The sequence below is a fragment of the Nyctereutes procyonoides genome, unplaced genomic scaffold (genome assembly GCF_905146905.1).
Source record: "Nyctereutes procyonoides isolate TBG_1078 unplaced genomic scaffold, NYPRO_anot_genome, whole genome shotgun sequence".
NCBI classification, from domain to species: domain Eukaryota; kingdom Metazoa; phylum Chordata; class Mammalia; order Carnivora; family Canidae; genus Nyctereutes; species Nyctereutes procyonoides.
The window spans coordinates 4,582,962-4,604,759 of NW_026575156.1; positions in this window are offsets into that span (position 1 = coordinate 4,582,962).

Sequence of the window (21,798 nt, forward strand, 5' to 3'; positions counted from 1 at the left end):
CTCTCTACATATGAGGCCACAGAAGAAGGTGTTTTTCTGACAGGCATAAAGAGGGTTTGTGCCAGAGTCCAATCATACTGGTATATTGGTCTCAAACTTCTAACTCCAGAACCATTAGGAAATTTTTTATTGTTCACCCCACCCAACCTATGGCATTTTGTTATGATGGCTTGAGGTGAATAAGGCAAGCCTCTCATTTTTTCTTCATATCTCAGATATGTTCCATTTCTGTCATGGCTGTTTTGACTTCCCCAGAAATATTGCCTGTTCATTCTGCTATGCTTCTAAATGCTTTCTGCATATGTAATTTATTTCAGGAATCATATTTATTGGTGTGCCTGGTTGGCTCAATCAGTTAAGCATCTGCCTTCTGCTCAGGTCATGATCCCAGGGTCCTGGGATCCAGCCCTGCATCAGGCTCCCTGCTCAGCCTCCTTCTCCCTCTTGGTCACTCACCCTGCTTGTGCTCTCTCTCTCTCTCTCTCTCTCTCTCTCTCTCTCTCTCTGTCAAATAAATAAATAAAGTCTAAAAATAAGTCACATTTATTTGATATGGTTTGTTTTTACGTTTTTTTCTTAACTTTGTGTTCTTTTTTTCTAAAAAAATATTTATTATTTATTTATTTATTTATTTATTTGATGACACACAGAGAGAGAGAGAGAGAGAGAGAGAGAGAGAGAGAGGCAGAGACACAGGCAGAGGGAGAAGCAGGCCCCATGCAGTGAGCCTGACGTGGGACTCAATTCCAGGTCTCCAGGATCAGGCCCTGGGCCGAAGGCAGCACTAAACCGCTGGGCCAGCTGGACTGCCCTAACTTTGTGTTCTTAAACCCTCACAGGCTGACAATATTTGTTTTTTGTTTGTTTTTTTGTTTGTTTTTTTCTAAACGAATGTATGCATTTCTCTAACTTGTAAAACTTCCTCTACCCTATACTATTTTGTTCTTGAAAGTCTATGTTGGAAATGCAACAGCCTTTAAATAACTCAACCATTCAGCTCTAATTTTTTACTGTCTACTTAAATCTTTAGCTGTTTTCAAGTTTAGAAACATCTCTCTTTAATTTTTTATTATCATATGCATTAGATCATACAGTTATGTAATGACTCTTGCATTAAAAATTAATATATATTTCCATTTAGAAAATATGTTAGCCTAGGTTCCCAGGTTCTTACCTATGGCAAGAAAATCTTTAGGTTAATGCTATTTTAGGCTAGTTCCAGAGAAGCAGAAGTGATGAAAAATGGGAAAAGAAAGAAGAAATGAGAGGGATTCAAATATGAGAGGATGCCCAAAGGAGACATATTTATAATAAGAGTAACTCATTGCTTTTTCTCACTGAATGCCATTAGGAAAGCTGAAGGAACTATCATAACTCCAAATATTCTGGGTAAAGTAGTGTGAGGTTGGCTAAGGAATAGGAAGAGACATATATCTGCTGGCTCCTTGTAATGTAGTTTAAAGCTTACACAGCAGGCACCAACCCTCTACACTCCTGCTTTGCATCTTTCAACCTTTTGGGACGAATGTCATGGAAGCTCAAGGGCCTCCGTAGTCTCTGCAGCACGTTACTGAACCTAAGGCAATGTAATTGAATTGAAAATATGGCATATTTACTTCCTCATAGTGTCAAGATTATTTTATTGTATAATCAGCTTAGCTAATAAGCTACCACATTGTCTCTAAATTCAAAATAATCTCTCTACATACATTAAGTAGTGAGGAAAAAACTAAAAATTGTCTCCATTGCCTTCCACTAATATGTACAATTGAAGTGTTTTGAAGCTGAAAGTTACATCTGCTTCTTGTGAGGAGTATTAAATGTCCTTGGAGTCAGATATCCAGGTCAAGTCGACCTGAAGTGTCTGTTTACATTTCAGAAACATGCATGTGTTGAACCTGAGACCATTTTATTGATTTGTTTTCATTAACACATCTGTCATTGTGGTAGGATTTATTTTCCTCCTATGTGTTCATATTTTCATCCTGTTTGATGGCTTTTACTCAATAATGAAATATTAAAAATATATACACTTGGATATAGGTAAACAATTATGACATGGATAATATTTTTCTTTTAAAAATAATTTTATCCCAATATACATTGGTAGATATATGGCTTTCATGGAAAGCAAAGCAACACACACACAAGATTATTACCTTTCGATATACTTCTTACAAAGGCTTAAATTCATGAAATATGATAATTACATTTACTTAATTGGAGACAGAGAAAATGAGTAACAATAATTTTATAAATTAATAATAAAAATATAAAGTTGTTTTATGCAAACCCAATCATGTGCAATTAGAAACCAATAGGTATTTCACATTAATAAAATCAGAAATTTTTGGCTTAAAAAAAGAAAAATTCTTGGCTTAGGTATATAATACCAGCTTATTTTTATTTAAATAAGTTTACTAAAAATTAATAGCTAATTAACATGTAGCATAAAGTCAGTATCACTGGTTTTAGTGCTTTAATCACAATGCTAAATTTTGTCCTAATGCTTATGAATTTAACAGATTACTCATTTAGTAGTATGATGTGCTATTACCAACATTATCGAAAGAAGAAAAAATAATAATAATTTATATTATTGATGGATGAAAAATTTATGAATGAAGTCACATGAGTTTGTTTTTATTTTTTATAACCCAAAATGGAATATTATGGATCCAGTGTTCCATATAAATATTTTAAATATGTACATGTAGCTAATACTTGTTTAAAGTGTTTGATTGTAATTTCTGTTAACCATACGAACAATAGCTAAATATATTTTGAAGTAACTTACAGAATTGCTTAATTCATCTTATGAAGAACTTGTCTGAGCAATGTAATGCAGTACTATGAGGTAATCATCTGGCTAATACAAGTAAAATTTTTGTTTTGTTGTGTAAGTTTGAGGACAAACCATTGTAGCCATTCATTAATTATTCTTTGCTAGGAGATAATTAAATTTAGGTGAATTATCTAGCGTTTCTCTTATTTTAACTTTGCAGAACATAGTCTATAATCTTGTTTGATGAGATCATCTTGATGTAGGAAAACAGATAATATGTCCCGTAGGAGAGCCAAAGATGACCTGGACTTAACAGCAAAATTTCCATCCATTAAAGAAACAATTAATAAATTGCATGTCATAAAACTAAAAGTTTTTGGTTTTTGTTTGTTGTATTCTTACTGCCAAAGACTATATTAATAAGACATAAAGATAAGCTATTGATTGGAAGAAAATATCTGCAAATAATGTAGCCAACAAAGGACTAGTATCTAGACTATATAAAGAAAAATTAACTAAAACACAGTTCTTTCTCAGTGCAAATAGAATTCATCCATACAGGATTAGTATCATTTGTAATCTGAGTTTCCTTTACTGCTAGTCCAGCAAAGCCCATCATCTCTTTAAAGAATGCTGAATAGTATGAAAACTCTTGGGTAAAAACTTCACAAGGAAAGGGTGGATTACGCCTGTTGTGGCTAAAGTAATATTCTGCTTCTTTGAATCCTTTCTTAATATTCACCATCATTTATTACAAATTTAAAAGAAAAATTTAAAATATGGCTTGAATTTCTTACTATGCACTCATCAAAGTGCATGCTCATAGGCCAGATAATGCTTATATTTACAATTGAACAAAGAAAAAACATCAGGGGGCACCTGGGTGGCCCAGTAGGTTAAGTGTCTACCTATAGCTCTGGTCATGATCCCAAGGTCCTGGATACAGTCCCACATCCCTGAGCAAGGAATCTGCTTCTCTCTCTGACCTTCCACCTGCTCCTGCATTTAGTGCTCTCTCTCTCTCAAATAAATAAAAAATAAAATATTTTTAAAAAGGAAAAAGAAAAAGAAAACACTGCTTGAAGCATATGCAGATGGCGAACTATGGTTTTGAAAACTCAGGCATATTCTCATCAGAAAAATTCAAAATTTTCTTGTCATCGTTGAATACTAGTTTTAAGGCTCTACTTTTTCCTACTTCCATGTGGAGGTGGATGAATTTGCGTATATCAGTAAAGATAACTAATCATAGCCTTCATTTTTTGGCTTTAGTTGCCATGATGTACCAAAATCTAGTGAATTATCAGAGTTAAAGGAGTAGGCTGTGATAACCTACAATTAAAAAAATATATATGAAGACTTTACTTGAAAATGTAATCAACATCCACTTGTGTGATTTTTAATATTTTACCTATAGCAGCAGCATCATAAGAAAAGTCATATATCTGATTCATTGTGAATTTCTTCCAGAAAGTGTTAATATGAGGGAGAGTTGCCAGTCAATGGCTCATCTATCAGTTTCATATCATTTTGATCTCTACCGATTTTCAATGATGTTTTGAGGTCTTATATTTAGTAGTTTGATTTTATTATTGAAAGAAGATGGAATCCAGTTGAAAGAGACCAAAGGAGAGGCAAAGCCATAAGAATTAAGATTTTGGAAACAGTTAATATTAGATTTAAATTCTGTGTTATGCTTTTCCTAGTTAATTATCAATTAGATAATTAATTATCTAATTAATTACCAGTTCTAGGATTAATTTTCTAAATTTGTTCTATATTACTATTACATATATAGATGTGAATATTTTCTAATGTGCCATATGGCACTTAGTGCTTTTCCTATAGTTAACATGATAAATTATGTGAAAATTCATATGTATATTTACATGTATAATATATATAAATATATGATTATTAAAATATATTTTCTTTTATAATTCATCTTGTCAAGTGATGTTATTCTAATAATAACTGATTCTCTTAAAATTGCGTTTGCAAAAATTCTTGTTGGAAAAACTACATTTCAAATAATAGAAAACTTGTTTGTTTGGGAGTGCCTAATATATACTAAAACATTCTAAATATAATATATACTAAAATGTCTTATTTTGCTGTATATTCTTGCAGCTTAATTTCAGAGGATATTGTGTATACCTAGGTCATTGATAATGTCCTAGAATATTTATTAGAAGTAGACAAGATCAAGAGCTCACAGTTTCTGTGACTTGTTTTTGAATTTGTCATTTTATTTATTTTATTTTCAAGTTTTCATTTAAATTCTAGTTATAAGGTAATATTGGTTTCAGGAGTAGAATTTAAGGATTCATCACGTATATATAACACCCAATGCTCATCCAAGTGTCCTCCTTAATATCCATCACCCATTTAGCCCATCCCTTGCCCACTTCCCCTCCATCAACCTTCAGTTTATTCTCTATAGTTCATAATCTCTGATGGTTTGCTTCTCCATCTCTCTTACCTCCTTATTCTATGTTTATCTTTTTTTTTCTTAAATTCCATGAATGAGTGAAATCATACAGTATTTGTCTTTCTCTGACTCTGACTTGTCATTTTAAATCTATGCAAGTAGCTTGGTTTTTTTAAACAGTAATTGTATAAAGTAGAAAAGATGACACTAATGCTGCCTTTTAATAAGAATGGTGTAATGTTTTGCTCAGAGAATGAAAGAACCAGAGTTTATATTCTAACAAATGAACAAATTCTATTTATGTAGTAACTTTTACGAGATTTATATGAGAACATTAGAAAAATCGTGATTCCTTATGATTTGATTCATCCATAATTTTTTTTCTCAGTAAGTTCACTTTGGACTTACAAGCACCTCAATACTTTTGTAATTCTTCTACTAGTAGAATAGTGGTTTCCAACTGAACAATGAATTCATCTAGTGAGCTTATGACAAATGCTAATTGCTATAACAAATGCCAAATGCTAAAAAAAAAAATTAAAAAAAAAAACAAATGCCAAATGCTAATGCCTGAGACATATCCCTGCTGAGATGAATTAGTAAATTATGCCTCAAAGTAAGTCCTTCATAGATTTTTTTTTTCCTAGAGAAGCCAGAGTCGACACCACTGTTGTATTTAGTAAAGTATGAAACTAATGCTTCACCATTTATAAAACAGTGAAGTTGGAGGATTCTAGGTGTAGAGTCATATTCAAAATCTCCCTATCCGTATATTATTAAACTGTTGGAACAAAAATAAGTAATTCCGATTATTTTTTCACATGATTTATCCACATATGGTTGGAAAATTCCCTGTGGATTTGGAAGAAGAGAAAGGTTATTCTGATATTTTTACCATTCTATGTTTAAAGATCAAAGAAATGTACAATTGAAAAGCTTCTGCAACTATTTTATATTGTTAAGATTGGAAACCTAAAGAGGTTATTAATTTAAAAGCAAAAATATCATGATAATTTTTTTTGGTTTTGATTTTGTCTTGCTTGGTTTGGATTTTGGTGTTGTCTATATCCACAGGGCCAGTACAAAGAAATTATTATACTGTGGACCTGAAAGTAGAGAAATTTGGAGTTTTCAGAAGATGGTTCAAGAAAACAAAAGGAACTAGAATTGAGACAGTGAACAGAGCTCTGAGGTAAAATGAGGAAATATAAACTGGGGTCTGATTAGTCCAAATTTCCTATGGAGGAATAACTTTCAGTTAATAGGAATATTATCGAGATAGTTTTGTTTTCATTTAGCTTTTATTATTTTTACTCTGACAGAATGAATCACATTGTCCATAATTTTTTGTCCATGAATTTTTAATCAGTATATGATATATATGTATAGAGCCATTATTTTGAAATTATATATATATATATATATATATATATATATATATATATATACCAAAATCACTAGGCAAAGTCTGGGAATGTAGCTTAGCTGAAGAGCATCAAGAGAAGGGGAGAAAAGCTGTGGAAATCTTTAGAAATATGTTTGTTCTGGATTTACCATAGCTTTTTTCAGATTATCTAGATCTCTTATTTATATATTTGATTTTCAAATAAATTTTTATTTTTTTGAGTAAACATACACTGAAATTATGAATCCAAAAACATTACTATCTGTTAAAATTATGATTCAATTTGAATTGAATTGTTATTTCCTTGACAATACTGTTTATATCTGGGTATTTTTCATTTTAGCCATCTTAGTGGGTGTGAAGTAGTATTTCATTGTGGTTTTGATTTGCATTGTCCTGATAGATAAGGATGTCGAAGATTTTATTTTGTATTTATCGGGCATCTTTGTATCTCCTGTATACAAATATCTATTTATAATTTTTGTTCATTGTTTGAGTTATGTGTTTTTGTTTGTTTTTCCTGTTTTAGGAATTCATTATACATTCTGCACACTGTTTTATGATTTGCAAATATTTTCTCTCATTCAGTGGATTATTGATCTTGTTATACATAGCATAAAAATTTTTAATTGTGATGAAGTCAAATTTATCTCTTTCTTTTGGATATTTTGCTTTTGCTGTGATACCTAAGAAACCATTGTCCATATATTCTTCTAAGTTATTTTAAATTTAGACCTTAAATTTTTATTTAAGATATATTTTGCGTTAATTTCTATGTAAGGTGGGAGGGTTGTCTTTTTTTTTTTTTTTTTTTTTTTTTGCATGTGGATATACAATTGTCCCAGTATCGTTTATCGAAAAGGTTTTAAATTTGGGCACTTTTGTAATGAAACAAACCACAAAGGTAATTTTTTGCTTCTGTATTCTCAGTCCTATATCCATTGATCTGTATGTCTATCCTTATGCCAATATTACACTGTGTCAGTCCTAGACTCTCTTTTTGAGTAGGCTTTTGGATTACTAATTCAATCTCTTTAATTATTGTAAGTCTATTTAGATTTCCTGTTACTTCCTGAGTCAGGTTTGGCAGCTTGTGATTTTCTAGGAACTGTCCATTTCATCTGATTATCTAATTTATTCACATACAATTGTTCATAGCATTCTTTTAAAATCCTTTTTTATTTTTATGTCATTCTCTTAAAATCCTTTTTTATTTTTATAAGATTGGTAGGTTCTCATTTTAGTAGTCTGAATTTTTTCCCATTTTTGTCTTGATCAATTTAGCTCCAATATGTCAGTGCTGTTATCTTTACAAAGACATATTTTTGGTTTTGTTGAATTTCTGTATTTTAATTTTATTATTCTCTATTCCATAATTTCAGCATGAATCTTTATTATTTTCTCCCTTGATGTAGGTTCAGTTTGCTCTTCTTTTTCGAGTGTTTTAAGGTTGCAATGTAGGTTGAGATCATCTTTTTTTAACATAGTCATTTTCAGCTAAAAGTTATCTCTTAATGCATAATTCATGTAAGATGGCTCAGGGCCCTTTCTCATACTTCAACCACAGTACTTCTGCTTTTATGTGATTTATAAATTGACATATAGCAAGATTTTCTTCGAAAGTCAGGCTCTGTGTGTGTATGAATGTGTGCATATGAACGGTTTAAAACCAAATCCACAGAAAATCTCTTACAGAAGAGAACTCAGTTGAAGCAGAGAATGTATAAAAATAACAAAAAATTGGAACTAAGTAAATCATAATTCAGCATACGACATGCAAAAAGTGCCAGGTATTACTTATCTATTTCATAATTGTGCCCCTGACACTTATAATGGTAACTTTTAAATGTAATTTAAAATTTTTGGAAATTGGTATGTAGAAACCTGTGATTTTATAACATACATGAAAAACAAATAATCAAAAGCTGTTAAACTCATGTTTCAAGAATATGTCAAGTACACACCTCCTACAGGGCATTATTTTATATATGTTTCCATTTGTAAATGTTTTTTAATGTAATATTTTATAAAATAATAATATCCTGAACTATGCTCTTCAGTGAAGCATACTGCAGTGAGGTTTGCGTACATTTAGAGTGTGCTGGTAGAAAAAGGAAATATGCAGGCACACTCTGAATACCATTTAGCTTCCTGTCAATCCATCAAGAAAAAATACCAGAGAAAATCTATCTAGCTCATCTAAACGTCATGTATTTTGTTCCTAATTCTAGTGGGAAAGTTTCCATCTGGAAATTTTGTAAAACCTAAAAAATTTAAGAAAGAAAGAACATTTGTAATTTTTTAGTCAATAATAAATTATAAATTTCCTAAGTATCTCATTATTTTAAAATTAGCATCCTCCCACTATAAGCTGCTTTTTAAAATTATGTATGCATAGAACCTTACATTATGAAGTAATCTGATTTTTTCAAGTGATGCAAAAACATCGAAGGAATTCATGACAGCAAAAGTCCTCCTCATCCCATACAATTGTACTTGCCATAATAGAGATCAATATCCGTAGCACAGGGGGAGAAAGATCTCTCTCTATACTTCTGAGTATGTTTTCAACTTTATAAAAAGGTAATCCTGATGGTATAAATAGGTCCTACAATGTAAGATTTAACTGACTAATTGTATATATTTTATTTAAGTATTCTTTATACCAGTAAAATGAATAATTATTTGCATTTTATTTGGCACATATTTTTCATTCTTGACTTCGCTTCCCAGTTGTATATTGGAAAATATTTCCAAGCAAAGCATTCTAACACCAATAAAATGTTTTTCACTAATAATTTTGTTGGAATATTCATAGTGCATGCCAAAAAAGAGTGCATGTAAATTAGGATGAATAATTATATCTCAGGAATCTCTCTGTCACACACACACACACACACACACACACACACACACACACAGATTTAATGAACCAGAGTTTAAAAGGCTTTTGTGAAAAAGGCAAGAGGAGGGAGAAATCATCAATTATATCAGGATGTGTAATTCATGTAAGGAATCTGAAATATCCCTAAAGAGTAATTATTTCCAAAGCTGTTATAGGCTATGCACTATACGACTTAAGACCAATTTTATGTTAACCTTCCTTTTCCTAGGTCACGGGAGTTGAATCCTATTGCTATTCATTAATTTTTAATTCCACTGAATAAAGTCATGCTTCTCATTGTTCAATTTAGTTCCATTCTGTATCATGGAAGTAAGAAAATAATTATTTTTGTCTTGACATTTTATTTCTGGCATCCAGAATCATAGTAATGGGGTAATTTCATCATGCTACATGCTGATATTACTTGTTAGCATTGGAAAGAGATGCATGACTAATAATGAAAGACCTTACATCATGAGAAATTGATAGCACAGTCATTAGATCAAATTTTATTGAAACTATCCGATAAATAACACACAACTCATCCTTTTATTTTTTCCAAAAGTAACTTAATCGACAGAATATTATGGGACACCCAGAAGAAGAAAAAAAAATATTTATCATCTCTCTAAAAATTAAAGGCTATTTATAAAAATAACTTTCTGTAGCAACAACATACACATAGTAATCCAAGTGTGAAGATGTATTATTTTAGTCTGCAATATTTACATTCTCACAGGAATATTCTTAGATTTGGAGCTAATTATTGATGCCTAGGTCATGACTGGTCTAGGGTTTTGTTCTGGAAAACCTGTATAATATTAACAGAAGAATCTCATGGTTAGGAGAGAAATATTGGGAACCAACATCACTTAATTCACTCTTGACATTCTTCATTTCAACATGGCAACACATCAACTTTCTCCTTTCTTTGGAGCCATTTGGACTTTTTACAGTTATTTAGAACTTGTAAGAAACAAAAATAAGTTTCTTAATGCCTATGGATATACACTTTGTGTATTCATATTCATAAAAATCCAAATCCAAATATCTTTTAAGCTACAGATATCTAGTTTGAATAAGACCTTTGGATGATAGCTATATAAATGTAAGAGGATTTACTTGGAGGTCATATCTAGAACAGACTAAATTTAAGATTTTTTTTTGTAGCAATACCAAATCAACACTAGAAAAATATCCTAAGCACCAGAGGCATTTTAACCCAATTATCTGTATGAATCTAGCCAATATATTTTCAGACATCATAGCTGTTGTATTTTGGCATTTCTATTCTTCAATGTCACTTCTCATTAATGCACTGGTTCTGTTACTGTCATTTGATGACTTCTCCACTGTCATTTTACTTCATTAACTGATTATTTTCTAATTGCTATTTTATGCTACTGTTTGATTCATCAGCTTTTAATGTTCCACTTAATTGACTTCTTTGTCTAAATGATGTGAGAGAAAATGTGGCTGAATTAATCATTTAGCTTCTGAATTCTGATATAGTGAGAGCTTATTTTGATTGTTCCATTTTCTAGATAGCAAAACTAAGGATTGGTGTCTGCAGTCTACTCAAACATCCTTCATTAAAAGTATTTCTTACTCCTGCCTTTTCAGTTTTTAAAAAAGTTGAATAACTTCAAAGACATCTAATATACACTACATTTTGCTCATTTTAAAAGTTATGTTATCTTTTATTTTTTCTATAAGATTTCACTTGGCAGGATTTTAAATCATAACTGAAATTGTGTTTTATGTAATTTAGTAAAAATTTTAAATCATAAATCTTCAGATCAAAAATATTTGTAAATAAAGAGTATGTTGGGGCCTTGTTGGTGTTGACTTAGGGGATACCAAATAGCAACTTTTAGGAAACTTAAGATAATAAACATAAGAATTATAAAGTTCAATTTATTTTCATGTTCAAAATTTTCTTATTGCAATTCTTATTGAGGAAGGATCTGGGCCACAGAGTCTAACATGACTAATTTCATACAACAAATAAAAGTCAGAATTGAGGTCCACCTAGGTGGCTGAGTCACCTGGATGACTCTTGATTTGGTCTCAAATCATGACCTCAGGGTCATGAGATCAAGCTCTCCATCAGGTTTTGCACTGAGTGTGGAGCCTGCTTAAGCTTCTTTCTCATGAGTTCCCTCTGCTGTCTCTCTCCTCTCTCCACCACCCCCACTTCCCACCCTCAGCCTCCTCCATATCCCTGCACTCTCTTGCTGGGGGGGGGAGGGGGAGAGTCACAATTGAAATTCAAATCAAGCTTTGCCAAACACAGAAGTCTGAGTTCTATCTATACTCTTAGGTAATGAATGATGTGGAATCAAAAGTCAGATGGCATATATGTGCTTGACAAAAAAAAGGCTGCTACTCCTCACTCCATCATGGTCATCTCATATCCTCACTGACAAAGCCCTAAGAGATTCCAAAGCTTTATGCTTCTTTGTCAAGCATGAGGCATGGGAATTGAAGTCAAGCTGGAAACTCAATGCACAGGGTGCAAACTCTCAGGTATCAAATGTATGCCCTAACTTAGATCCTTATCACTTCCTTAGGCTACACAGTTCCCATTCTTTTTTTTTTTTTTTTTACAAAATATTCTTTTCTTTATTCATGAGAAATATACAGAGAGAGGCAGAGACATAGGCAGAGATAAGCAGGCTCCCCATAAGAAGCCTGATGTGGGACTCGATCCCAGGACCCCAGGATCATGACCTGAGCCAAGAACCCCCACAGCTCCCATTCTTACATAACCTACAAATATGTCTCCCCTATTCAAAGTGGGAGAGTTTTTCATGTATTTTGCCTTCATCTCCAAAGTTTTCCTATTTCTCTTTTCTCCTTTCAGGACATGTCTATAATTAGCTTAAGCTTCTATTTTTTTTTCAAGATTTTATTTATTTATTCATAGAGACACACACAGAGAGAGAAGCAGAGACACAGGCAGAGGAAGAAGCAAGCTCCACCCAGAGAGCCTGATGTGGGACTTGATCCAGGGTCTCCAGGGTCACGCCCGGGGCTGCAGGCTGCGCTAAACCGCTGCGCCCCGGGGGCTGCCCAGCTTAAGCTTCTAAATGTCAGATCCAAACATCAGAAAAGGTGAATGATGGATAATTTGCCTCAGTTTGAACTGAAAAGAGGGAAATGCTGTGAGAAATTCTAATTATTTAGTAAGTGATTCTCCATTTAAGAAAACAAGTAATGGCGACACAGTGTTAAAAGTACTGTAGTGTATGATCATACAATAAACACAAAACCTTGAGATCAGTATATTTAGGAAAGGGCTTCATGACATTCAAGCTGGATTTTGTTAACGCTTTACTTTTTAGAGTAGTTTAAGGTTCACAGAAAAGTTGAGGGAAGGTACAGAGATTTCTCATATATCTTTACCCCCAAAGATGCATTGCCTCTCCCAAGCTGAATTTTTAAGAATGAGTGGGAATATATCTAGGCAACAAAATGAGAGATTGAACCCTTGGACACAGCCCTTGAAGGACATGAGGAACAGGTCCTGTGGCACATTGCAAAGGCCGGTTTTGTTAGCTATGCCAAAGGAAGTGATCTGAAGTGTAGGATGCTAGGCTGGGAGGACAAGAGCAGCCATAGAATCATGAATAATCCAACCACATACAGATGTTTAAACTTTTCATATTGGAATTGGTATGTCCTGAGTATTTGGGTGCCCCTACCCCCAAATTCTTGTGTTGAAACTCTACCCACAAATATGATGGTATTACAAGGTGAGACCTATAGCAGATGATTAGATTAAAATGAGGTCCTGAGGGTGGAAGCACTCATGAATGGGATTACTGTCCTTAGAAGAGTCAAGAGGGAGTTTCCTTGCACTTCTGCTCTCCACCATGTGGGGATACAATGAGAAATCAGGAGTCTGCAACCCAGGAGAGGCTCCTCACCAGAACTCAAGCATGCTGGCAACTTTACCTCAGACTTTCAGTCTCCAGAACTCTAAGAAATGAATCTCTATTGTTTATAAGCCACCCAGTTTATAGTACTTTGTTACAGCGGCCCAAAGGGACTAAGACAGACATTAAGGGAGTTCAAAGTATTTCAATCAGGGAAAATGACATGGTTGGAAAATGTAAGAGAAAGAGATGTGGGTCATTAGGCAGAGAAACACTTAAAGAGTTCCAGCAAAGGAAGGGCTAAATTACACTAGAGATATGAATATTATCTGCTTTAGTTCATGACAAGTCTGTTTATCATAGAGGATTCCCATGGATTGCACAGAAAACTAATATGGTAAATGCTCAGTAACTATGAACGCTATATATTTTACATGTGAAGCTCATTGAATAAGAGCTGTTATATTTGTTTTTACCATATTTTGGAATTTGCACACTTTTGATGTTTCCTCAGAACATACAAAGTACTAGTACATACTAGTACAGGAAAAGGGCCATTTCTCAGAATTTCATTTTCTTGACGTTAATTCAAGTGGCAGAGGCTGAAGGCCTTCATCTAAATAGTGTAATGGACAGTGTAGGGTAAATCTTGGTCACTTTCTCTAAATATAGGGCTTTCCCTTTAAGAAACTTCTTACCAGTTGGGTAGATAACAGCCCCTTAATGGTAGCTGTCAAAATATAATACCATGTTGCAGAAGATTTTAAGTCATTTTAAATTTATTTTGAGTCAATGCAAGAGTTTGAAAGAATTTGCTAAACTAAGAAATATTAATTACTTTGATATTTTATTATAGTTTAACATGCAATATTATATATGCATTTTCTAGTTGAGGTCAAATGCATACATTTAATAAAAGAAAAATAACAGAAAAGAAAAAAATACTCATTAAAACATACTGAATGCTTTTTCTCAAAGTAAGCATTTGTCCTTCTCTTAAATCCACTGAAGTTATTTAAAAAAAAAAAAGATTTTATTTACTTACTTATGACAGACACAGAGAGAGAGAGACAAAGACATAGGCAGAGGGAGAAGCAGACTCCCTTGTGAGCCTGATCGGGGGGAGCTCAATTCCAGGACCCCAGGATCTCAATTTGAGCCAAAGGTACTCAATCACTAAGCCACTCAGATGCCACAAATCCACTGAAGTTCTAACAGATTTTGTTTAATAGAATTTAAAATCCACTTAAGGGATTTTAAAGACGAAAGACAAATATTTTGGATCATATCTGAATATTATTTTTTCCAATATATTAAATATTGAATGCTGTTGATAATTGTGAAAAAAAACTTTCTTTTTCAAAAAAGCTTTTTTTTCAATTTGATAAAGCTGAGATGGTTAATATTTAGGAAATATATGCTAGAAATGATGCCATGCAAGTTCAGGTGTTCTGATGTTGATAACTTCACTCTTACCTAAGACACACAATTCAATAGCTTGAAAGAGAAAGAATAAGAAAAAAGTTCAATATAGTACAGATCAGAATATGATTTTCAGCCTGATTTTTGGAAACAGATACTCTAGAATATTTTTCCTATGCTCAGTTGATTATAGCCCTTAAGTTCTGAGACAGTTAAAGAATTACAAATTAGAAGCTGAATCTAGAAGAAGGGGATTTTGATGAAGACAGTCATTTTTTAGATGCTTCTCAAATAGCTTAATATGTCTTCAAAAATATTTTACTTCTGCTTACTTAGTGAAGGAGGTGCTTAAAGAGACAAGTACAGAATTGTCCTGAATACTCTTTCTCATACAACAGAATCAAAAATTTCCTCTATTATTTATTTAGGAAATAAAGCTCATTGCCATCAGAGCATCAAGAAATAGCAGCTTAATTAGGCAGATGGTTCAATAACCTTTCCAATGAAGGTTATCTTTCTGTTCTAGATTCTTTTCCAGACTGACTCAATTGGAAAACAAAACAATTTATCTAGATATTAATGTTTCCATTAAAGAATTTCAAAACTGTGGTAGATGCCTGAGAAATATCTACTGAATTCAAGCCAACTGTCCTCTTCACTGATGACACTTTAACATAGGCATTCATTACCCCACACACTGGTTACTGTAATAGCCTTCCAAGTTTTGTCTCAATATCTGGCCCACCACTCCCCAAAGTATCTTATCTTTCAAACTACTTCATTAAATATCATACTGAAAACATCATTTCCTTATGTTTAAGCATCAAAAATGGATTCTTTATTTGAAGTAAAATGTAGTGTCAAATTTTGAAGCCTTTCAAATTCAGATTCTACCCAGTGTGTCCTTTTATATTTTCAAAGTTAGTCCATGTTCATTTCATGTTTGCTATCCCTATGCTATGGATGGAATGTTTGTATCTCCTCAAAATTCATGTATTAAAATCCTGAACACCCCCACCACCACCACCGCAATGTGATGGTAGTAGTGGCCTTTGGGTGGTAATTGAGTCAGGAAGGTAGAGTTTTCATTAATAGGATTAGTGCCTGTAGGAAGAGACACAAGCGCTTGCTCTCTTTCTCTCTCTCCTCTCTGCCTCTCTAGAGCAAGAAGACTGACGCTTACAAACCAAGACGTGATCTCACCAGATACCAGATGGACTAGTGCCTAGATCTTAGACTTCCTAGTCTCAGAGCAGTAGAGTATAAATTTGTATTCTTAAGCCATCCAGTATATGATCATTTTTTATTGCAGCTCACATTAAAAAATAATGCCATATTATTCATCTATTGAATCCATTTGTTTATAAGTTTTCCTAACAAAGAATGCCCATAATTTTCACCTATAACAATCCATCTACTTCTATGTCTATAGTGTTCTTTTTTTAAAATATTTTATTTATTTATTCTACTTCTTTGTTTAACCAGCACATATTTGTCTTTAGAAATTTACAGAATGTTGGGTCACCTGCGTGGTTCAATCAGTTGTGTCTGATTCTTGATTTCAGCTCACATCATGATCTCAGGGTCTTGAGATTGAGCCCTACATTGGGTTACATGCTAGGCATGGAGACTGCTTAACATTCTCTCTCTGCCTTCCCTAAAAAAAAAAAAAAAAAAAAGTTTTAAGAATGTTTATATTTCCTAAGTTTTTAACTCTGTGTAATTGTCTATCATAGTCTAATTCATAAAAACTTCCTCTCCCCAATTTCCCATTCTTCCATTGTCCCATTCATTCTCAACAGATAAATTTACATCTCAATTCAGGAAAATAGAAGACATCAGAAAGCATTTCTTGTATCTGCCTACTACAAAACACTCAAAGCTACTAAAAAAAGAGCTGTCCACTCTTTTATTTAGGGCCAATAACCACTTATGGTGTGGTTCTTATCTTCTTAGCTATTAAATTATTAAATTTCTTCTTTAATATTCATTTTTTCCACAACTAAATATGTCTCATCAGTTTTAAATAAAATGTCTGCTTCCACCCCCATATGGTCCTGACCCACACAACACTCTTTTCTCTCTCTATATATATAGTGGTTTCAGTTAACATCTGTGTAATACGTATTTCTGAGAATATATTTAGCCATACTTCTTTTATGAACCTCAAACCACATATCCAGTGGCTTTTGAAAGTAATCACCACTTGGATGAATCAAACATGTGCAAAACCAGATTCATAATTTCCTACCTCTTCCAATGTGCTCTTCTCTCAGAGAATGTTAACACCATTAAGGGAGAAACCTGGAAGTCACTTGTGAGTTTCTTTTTGTCCTTGTCCCCCAAAGAAAATGAATCATAAACTCTTGTCACTTTTACATTCTAGATACCATTTAAAACCATCTGCTTCTCTCTTATCTTCATTCTTCTGCTTTCATTTATTTATCAATAAATTCTGACCTGGCTTTTGTTTGCCACATTCCAAGAAAATCACTCACTAATTATTGTCATGTGGAAAGAGATAGAGATAGAAAGATGAGAGAGAGAGAGAGAGAGAGAGAGAGGAGAGAGAGAGAGAGAGAGAGAGAGAGAGAGAGAGAATCTATCCGCAAGCTGGAAACCGGAAAAATTGGTGGTAGGATTCATTCCAAGTCTGAAGGCTTGGAACTAGGGGAGCCAATGGTGTAATTCCAGTCTGAAAACAGAAGATGAGATGTCTCAGCTTGAGCAGCCTTTTGTTCTATTGTGATCCTCAATGAATTGAAAACACCTTAATGACCTATCCCCGAATAACGTTTAATCTGGGTACCCCATGGCCAGTCAAGTGGACTTGTAGCTTATTTCATGGGCATGTTTTATTGCTTTATTTCACAATTGGCATATTTTTTTTAGAGACATCATTTTTGGATGGGGATAAATTATTGTCTTTTTAATGAATCAAGCTGTATTATAATTTATCTATTTGTTTCAGTTATGAGAACCAATAGGAATGATCAGAATAGAGTAATCTCAAGTGTTTGTTGGAAATTAATTAATTAAGAAATACCCTTGAAATAAACTAATTAATTGTAATACCATTATATAGTTTGTTTAATAAATATTGATTTAATTTAATTGTGTGTCAGCACAAACAAAAAGATATGCATTCCCTTTTTTATCCATAAGAAGCCCATTTATTACAACCTTTGAGGCTCATTTGAAAATTAGATTCAGTGAGTTTTGTTCTCCAGAGAAAAGGATAATGTTCCTATCACTAAAAGAATCTAACTGGTACATTAAGCCTTTCATTTAATTCAGTGATCCTACCCTTACATTTATTCTATATGAGAATATGTTCTATACTAGTTTATGATAGAATATCATATAATATTTTCATTTTAAAGCAACTTCCATCTGTTAAGCCATTCAGCCTCTGGAAATCTTATGAGTCAAATATCACATAAACATCATGAATGTGTATTTTTTATGCAGAAGTAAAATCAAAATAATTTCTACTTGAGGCTAAAAGAGATTGCTTTCAGGGAACTTGTTTCCAAAAACACAACTTCTTCTTTTTTTTTTTTTCTTTTAACATTGAAGTTTCATTGTATTAAATGTGTTTTTACTTAAGTCATGCCATGTCATAGTAATAAGGCAACAAAGGATAGATACTGAAGAAAAGAATATTTTTGCAGCCATTCAGAAAAAGAAAAAAAAAGAAGAAAATAGTTTCTTTTGAAATACAGCCATCCAAAGTGTATAGTCATGGTATTACTCCTTACAAAATAAAATGAAATACATACTCTAAAAATTATGTGACTACTCTTCAAATCAAGTTCTGACTGGATAATTTCTTGCATCCTATGTTATTAAAAACCCCAACAGCCAAGAAATTCAATCATATCTTGATTTAGAAGTTAGAATATTATTAAATGCTATTATTTAGTTTAATATTTAATATATGATTATCTGGCTAGAACTCTAATTTCCTAAAATAAAAAATATTAATAATATAATTTGAGAGATTAATTGTTCATTCGAGTTACTGAGAATATTGTGCTTAAGGAGCACAGAGACAATACGCCTATACTTCTTAAAATTTTAAAATAAATTTTAATGATACCAAATTCACTAGTATGGGTTGAATGGTATCTTCCCAAAAAGACATGTTGAAACTCTAAGTCCTAATACCTCAAAATGTGACCTTCTTTGGAAATAAAGTCATTGCAGGTATAATTAGGATGAAGGTCATATGGGAGTAGAGTGAGACCCTAATTCAGTGTGATTGGTGTGCTTATAAAATGACCATGTGAAGGCACAGAGATACAGAGGAAATGTAATGTGAAAATGGAGGCAGAGGTTAAAATCATGCATCTACCAGATAAGGAATGTTGAGAACTCCTGGCTGTCACCAGAAACTGGGAGAAAATCATTAAGAAGATTCTCCCTGAAAGCTCTGGGAAGGAACCAAATCTGCTAACACCTTGATGTTGGTTCTAGTCTCCAGAACCAAAAGACTATTGTTTGAAGCTACACAGCATGTAGTATAAAAAATGAATATATCCACTAAACTAGGCTGGCAGCTGTATATGTGGGCATAATATACAGACACACACATATATAAACACATATATATATATATGTGTGTATACTTTGTATCCCTGTCTCTAAGGTTGAAATTAAATATTTAATCAATAACTATATTATTTGGGTGTGCGAAAACTGCTCTAATCAAAATGAACATGCCATAATTATTATTTTTTCCTTTATGAACATTTGAAATAAACACTAATTGGAGGTAAGTGAGTCCTATTGGTCTCCTCAGTCACAACGTCACTTCTATGTAGAAAAACAATAACCAGGAAAGTTGTTCTGTTTGTATAATATAGTCTTACCTGTATTCCCTTTATTTTTTTATTTTTTATTTTTTATTTATTTATGATAGTCACACACACAGAGAGAGAGAGGCAGAGACACAGGCAGAGGGAGAAGCAGGCTCCATGCACCGGGAGCCCGACATGGGACTCGATCCCAGGTCTCCAGGATCCCGCCCTGGGCCAAAGGCAGGCGCTAAACTGCTGCGCCACCCAGGGATCCCTGTATTCCCTTTAATCTCTGACCACATTTTGAAAAAAATGTTCATTCAAGGCAATAAGATTTATGATATAGATAAGACTACTTAGGGAACCAGAATTCTCCAAATCTGTCATTGTACATAAGAGTATAATCTAATCATGTGTCAAAGATCACTCTAAAGAATGAAGGATAAAGTCTTGCTAGGCGGCTTGTATCTTATTCATCCAATGTGTAGTGTATATCTATGACATCATACACAATTCACATAGCTTGAACATTTTCACAATTAAAAAGTCAGGATGCCTGGGTGGCTCAGCACTAGAGCGTCTGCCTTTGGCCCCCGGCGTGATCCTGGAGTCCAGGGATTGAGCCTCACATCAGGTGCCTGGCATGGAGCCTGCTTTTCCCCATGCCTGTGTCTCTGCCTCTCTCTCTCTCTCTCTCTCTCTCTCTCTCTCTCTCTCTCTCTGTGTGTGTGTGTGTGTCTATCATGAATAAATAAATAAAATCTAAAAAAAATAAATAAAAATAAAAATAATTACATTAATTCTAACTATAATCTAATTAACACGTGATCAATTTCAAAATGAACATCCTTTCAAAATTCACTTATATTAACAACAAAAACTCTAAACCTTTATCTGTAAGCCTTTATTAGTTAGAAGTAAGGATGACAAAAATGACCAGCTATTTCTGGAGTATGAATTTGGCTTTTTATATAAATCATAGTGAACAAGACCTGGAGAGTGTTTTTCCAGTTACAGACACTAACATACAGATAAAACACTCTTGACTTCTATTTCTAGATATAGCAGACTAGATTCTGCACATCTCCTACCAAGAACAACAGGAAGTACCATCTGTTTGAAGATATCAGAATACTAATAAAACAATGAGAATTGGAGGACATATGATTTTATAACAGAGGAAAGTGCGAAGAAGAGACTTTAAGATTTAACTCTATTTTTCCCCTGATACATTTGCAAGTGTTTAAGTAACAGTCTAGATGTTGTAAGGTGAGAGAGCTTTCAACAGTCTCACTAAGGTAGGATATTGCAGCTGGAGTTTCCAAAGGGGAAGGAGCTGTGGTAAACATCTGTGTTTTTCTGTTTGGAACCTTGAAAGGCTGGCTACTCCTTGGAACTCAGAGTGAAATGTAAATAGAATAAGCCTGCACAAAGATTCAAATTCAAGCTATTTATTAGTGCAATTCCAGATTGGATTAAATTGAAATGTCTATATTCTACACGTCCTGACAGCAAATTTAGTCTAGAACAAGATTAAGTTATTTAGAGCCAATAGCTTTTCCAAAAATTTTCGAATACATTATTGGATTTCACTTTTGAAAATATGGCAAGACAATATAAAATGGCTAAAAATAAAGAAAAATATATATAGATTGTTCTATTTATATCTATCTAGAAAACAAAAGGATTCAGATGTTTTATGAATCAATGTTTCCAACTAAACAGTCGATGTGTGTGTGTGTGTGTAAATATATATATATATATATACACATGTATATATGTATGTGTGTGTATATATATATATATATATATTTAACTCTGAGATTCTGTCATTCTTGTATATAATTTCCACTAGACTCACATACTGGTTAAGAACATTTCTGAACATTAGGTGTGGTGACGCAATGGAAAGGCATTGTGCTTACAACTTAGAATGAACAGTCCATGAAAGCAGCTATCCACTAGCATCTCACCTATGGGAGTTAGGAGCTAGCTCCACTCTAGGTGCGGAGGTGCCATGGAAAGTCACTGTATTGAACTCGGAGACCCAAGCATTCCAGGCCTGCAGCTTGAGGCTAGCCTCTCACACACGGGAGGTACAAGGTAGTGCACAGGAGTTGAGGGCCTGTGGAAATGATATGTAGTAAACTGTGAGCAACCAGTGTTTCTGGAGAGCAGCTATGCACTA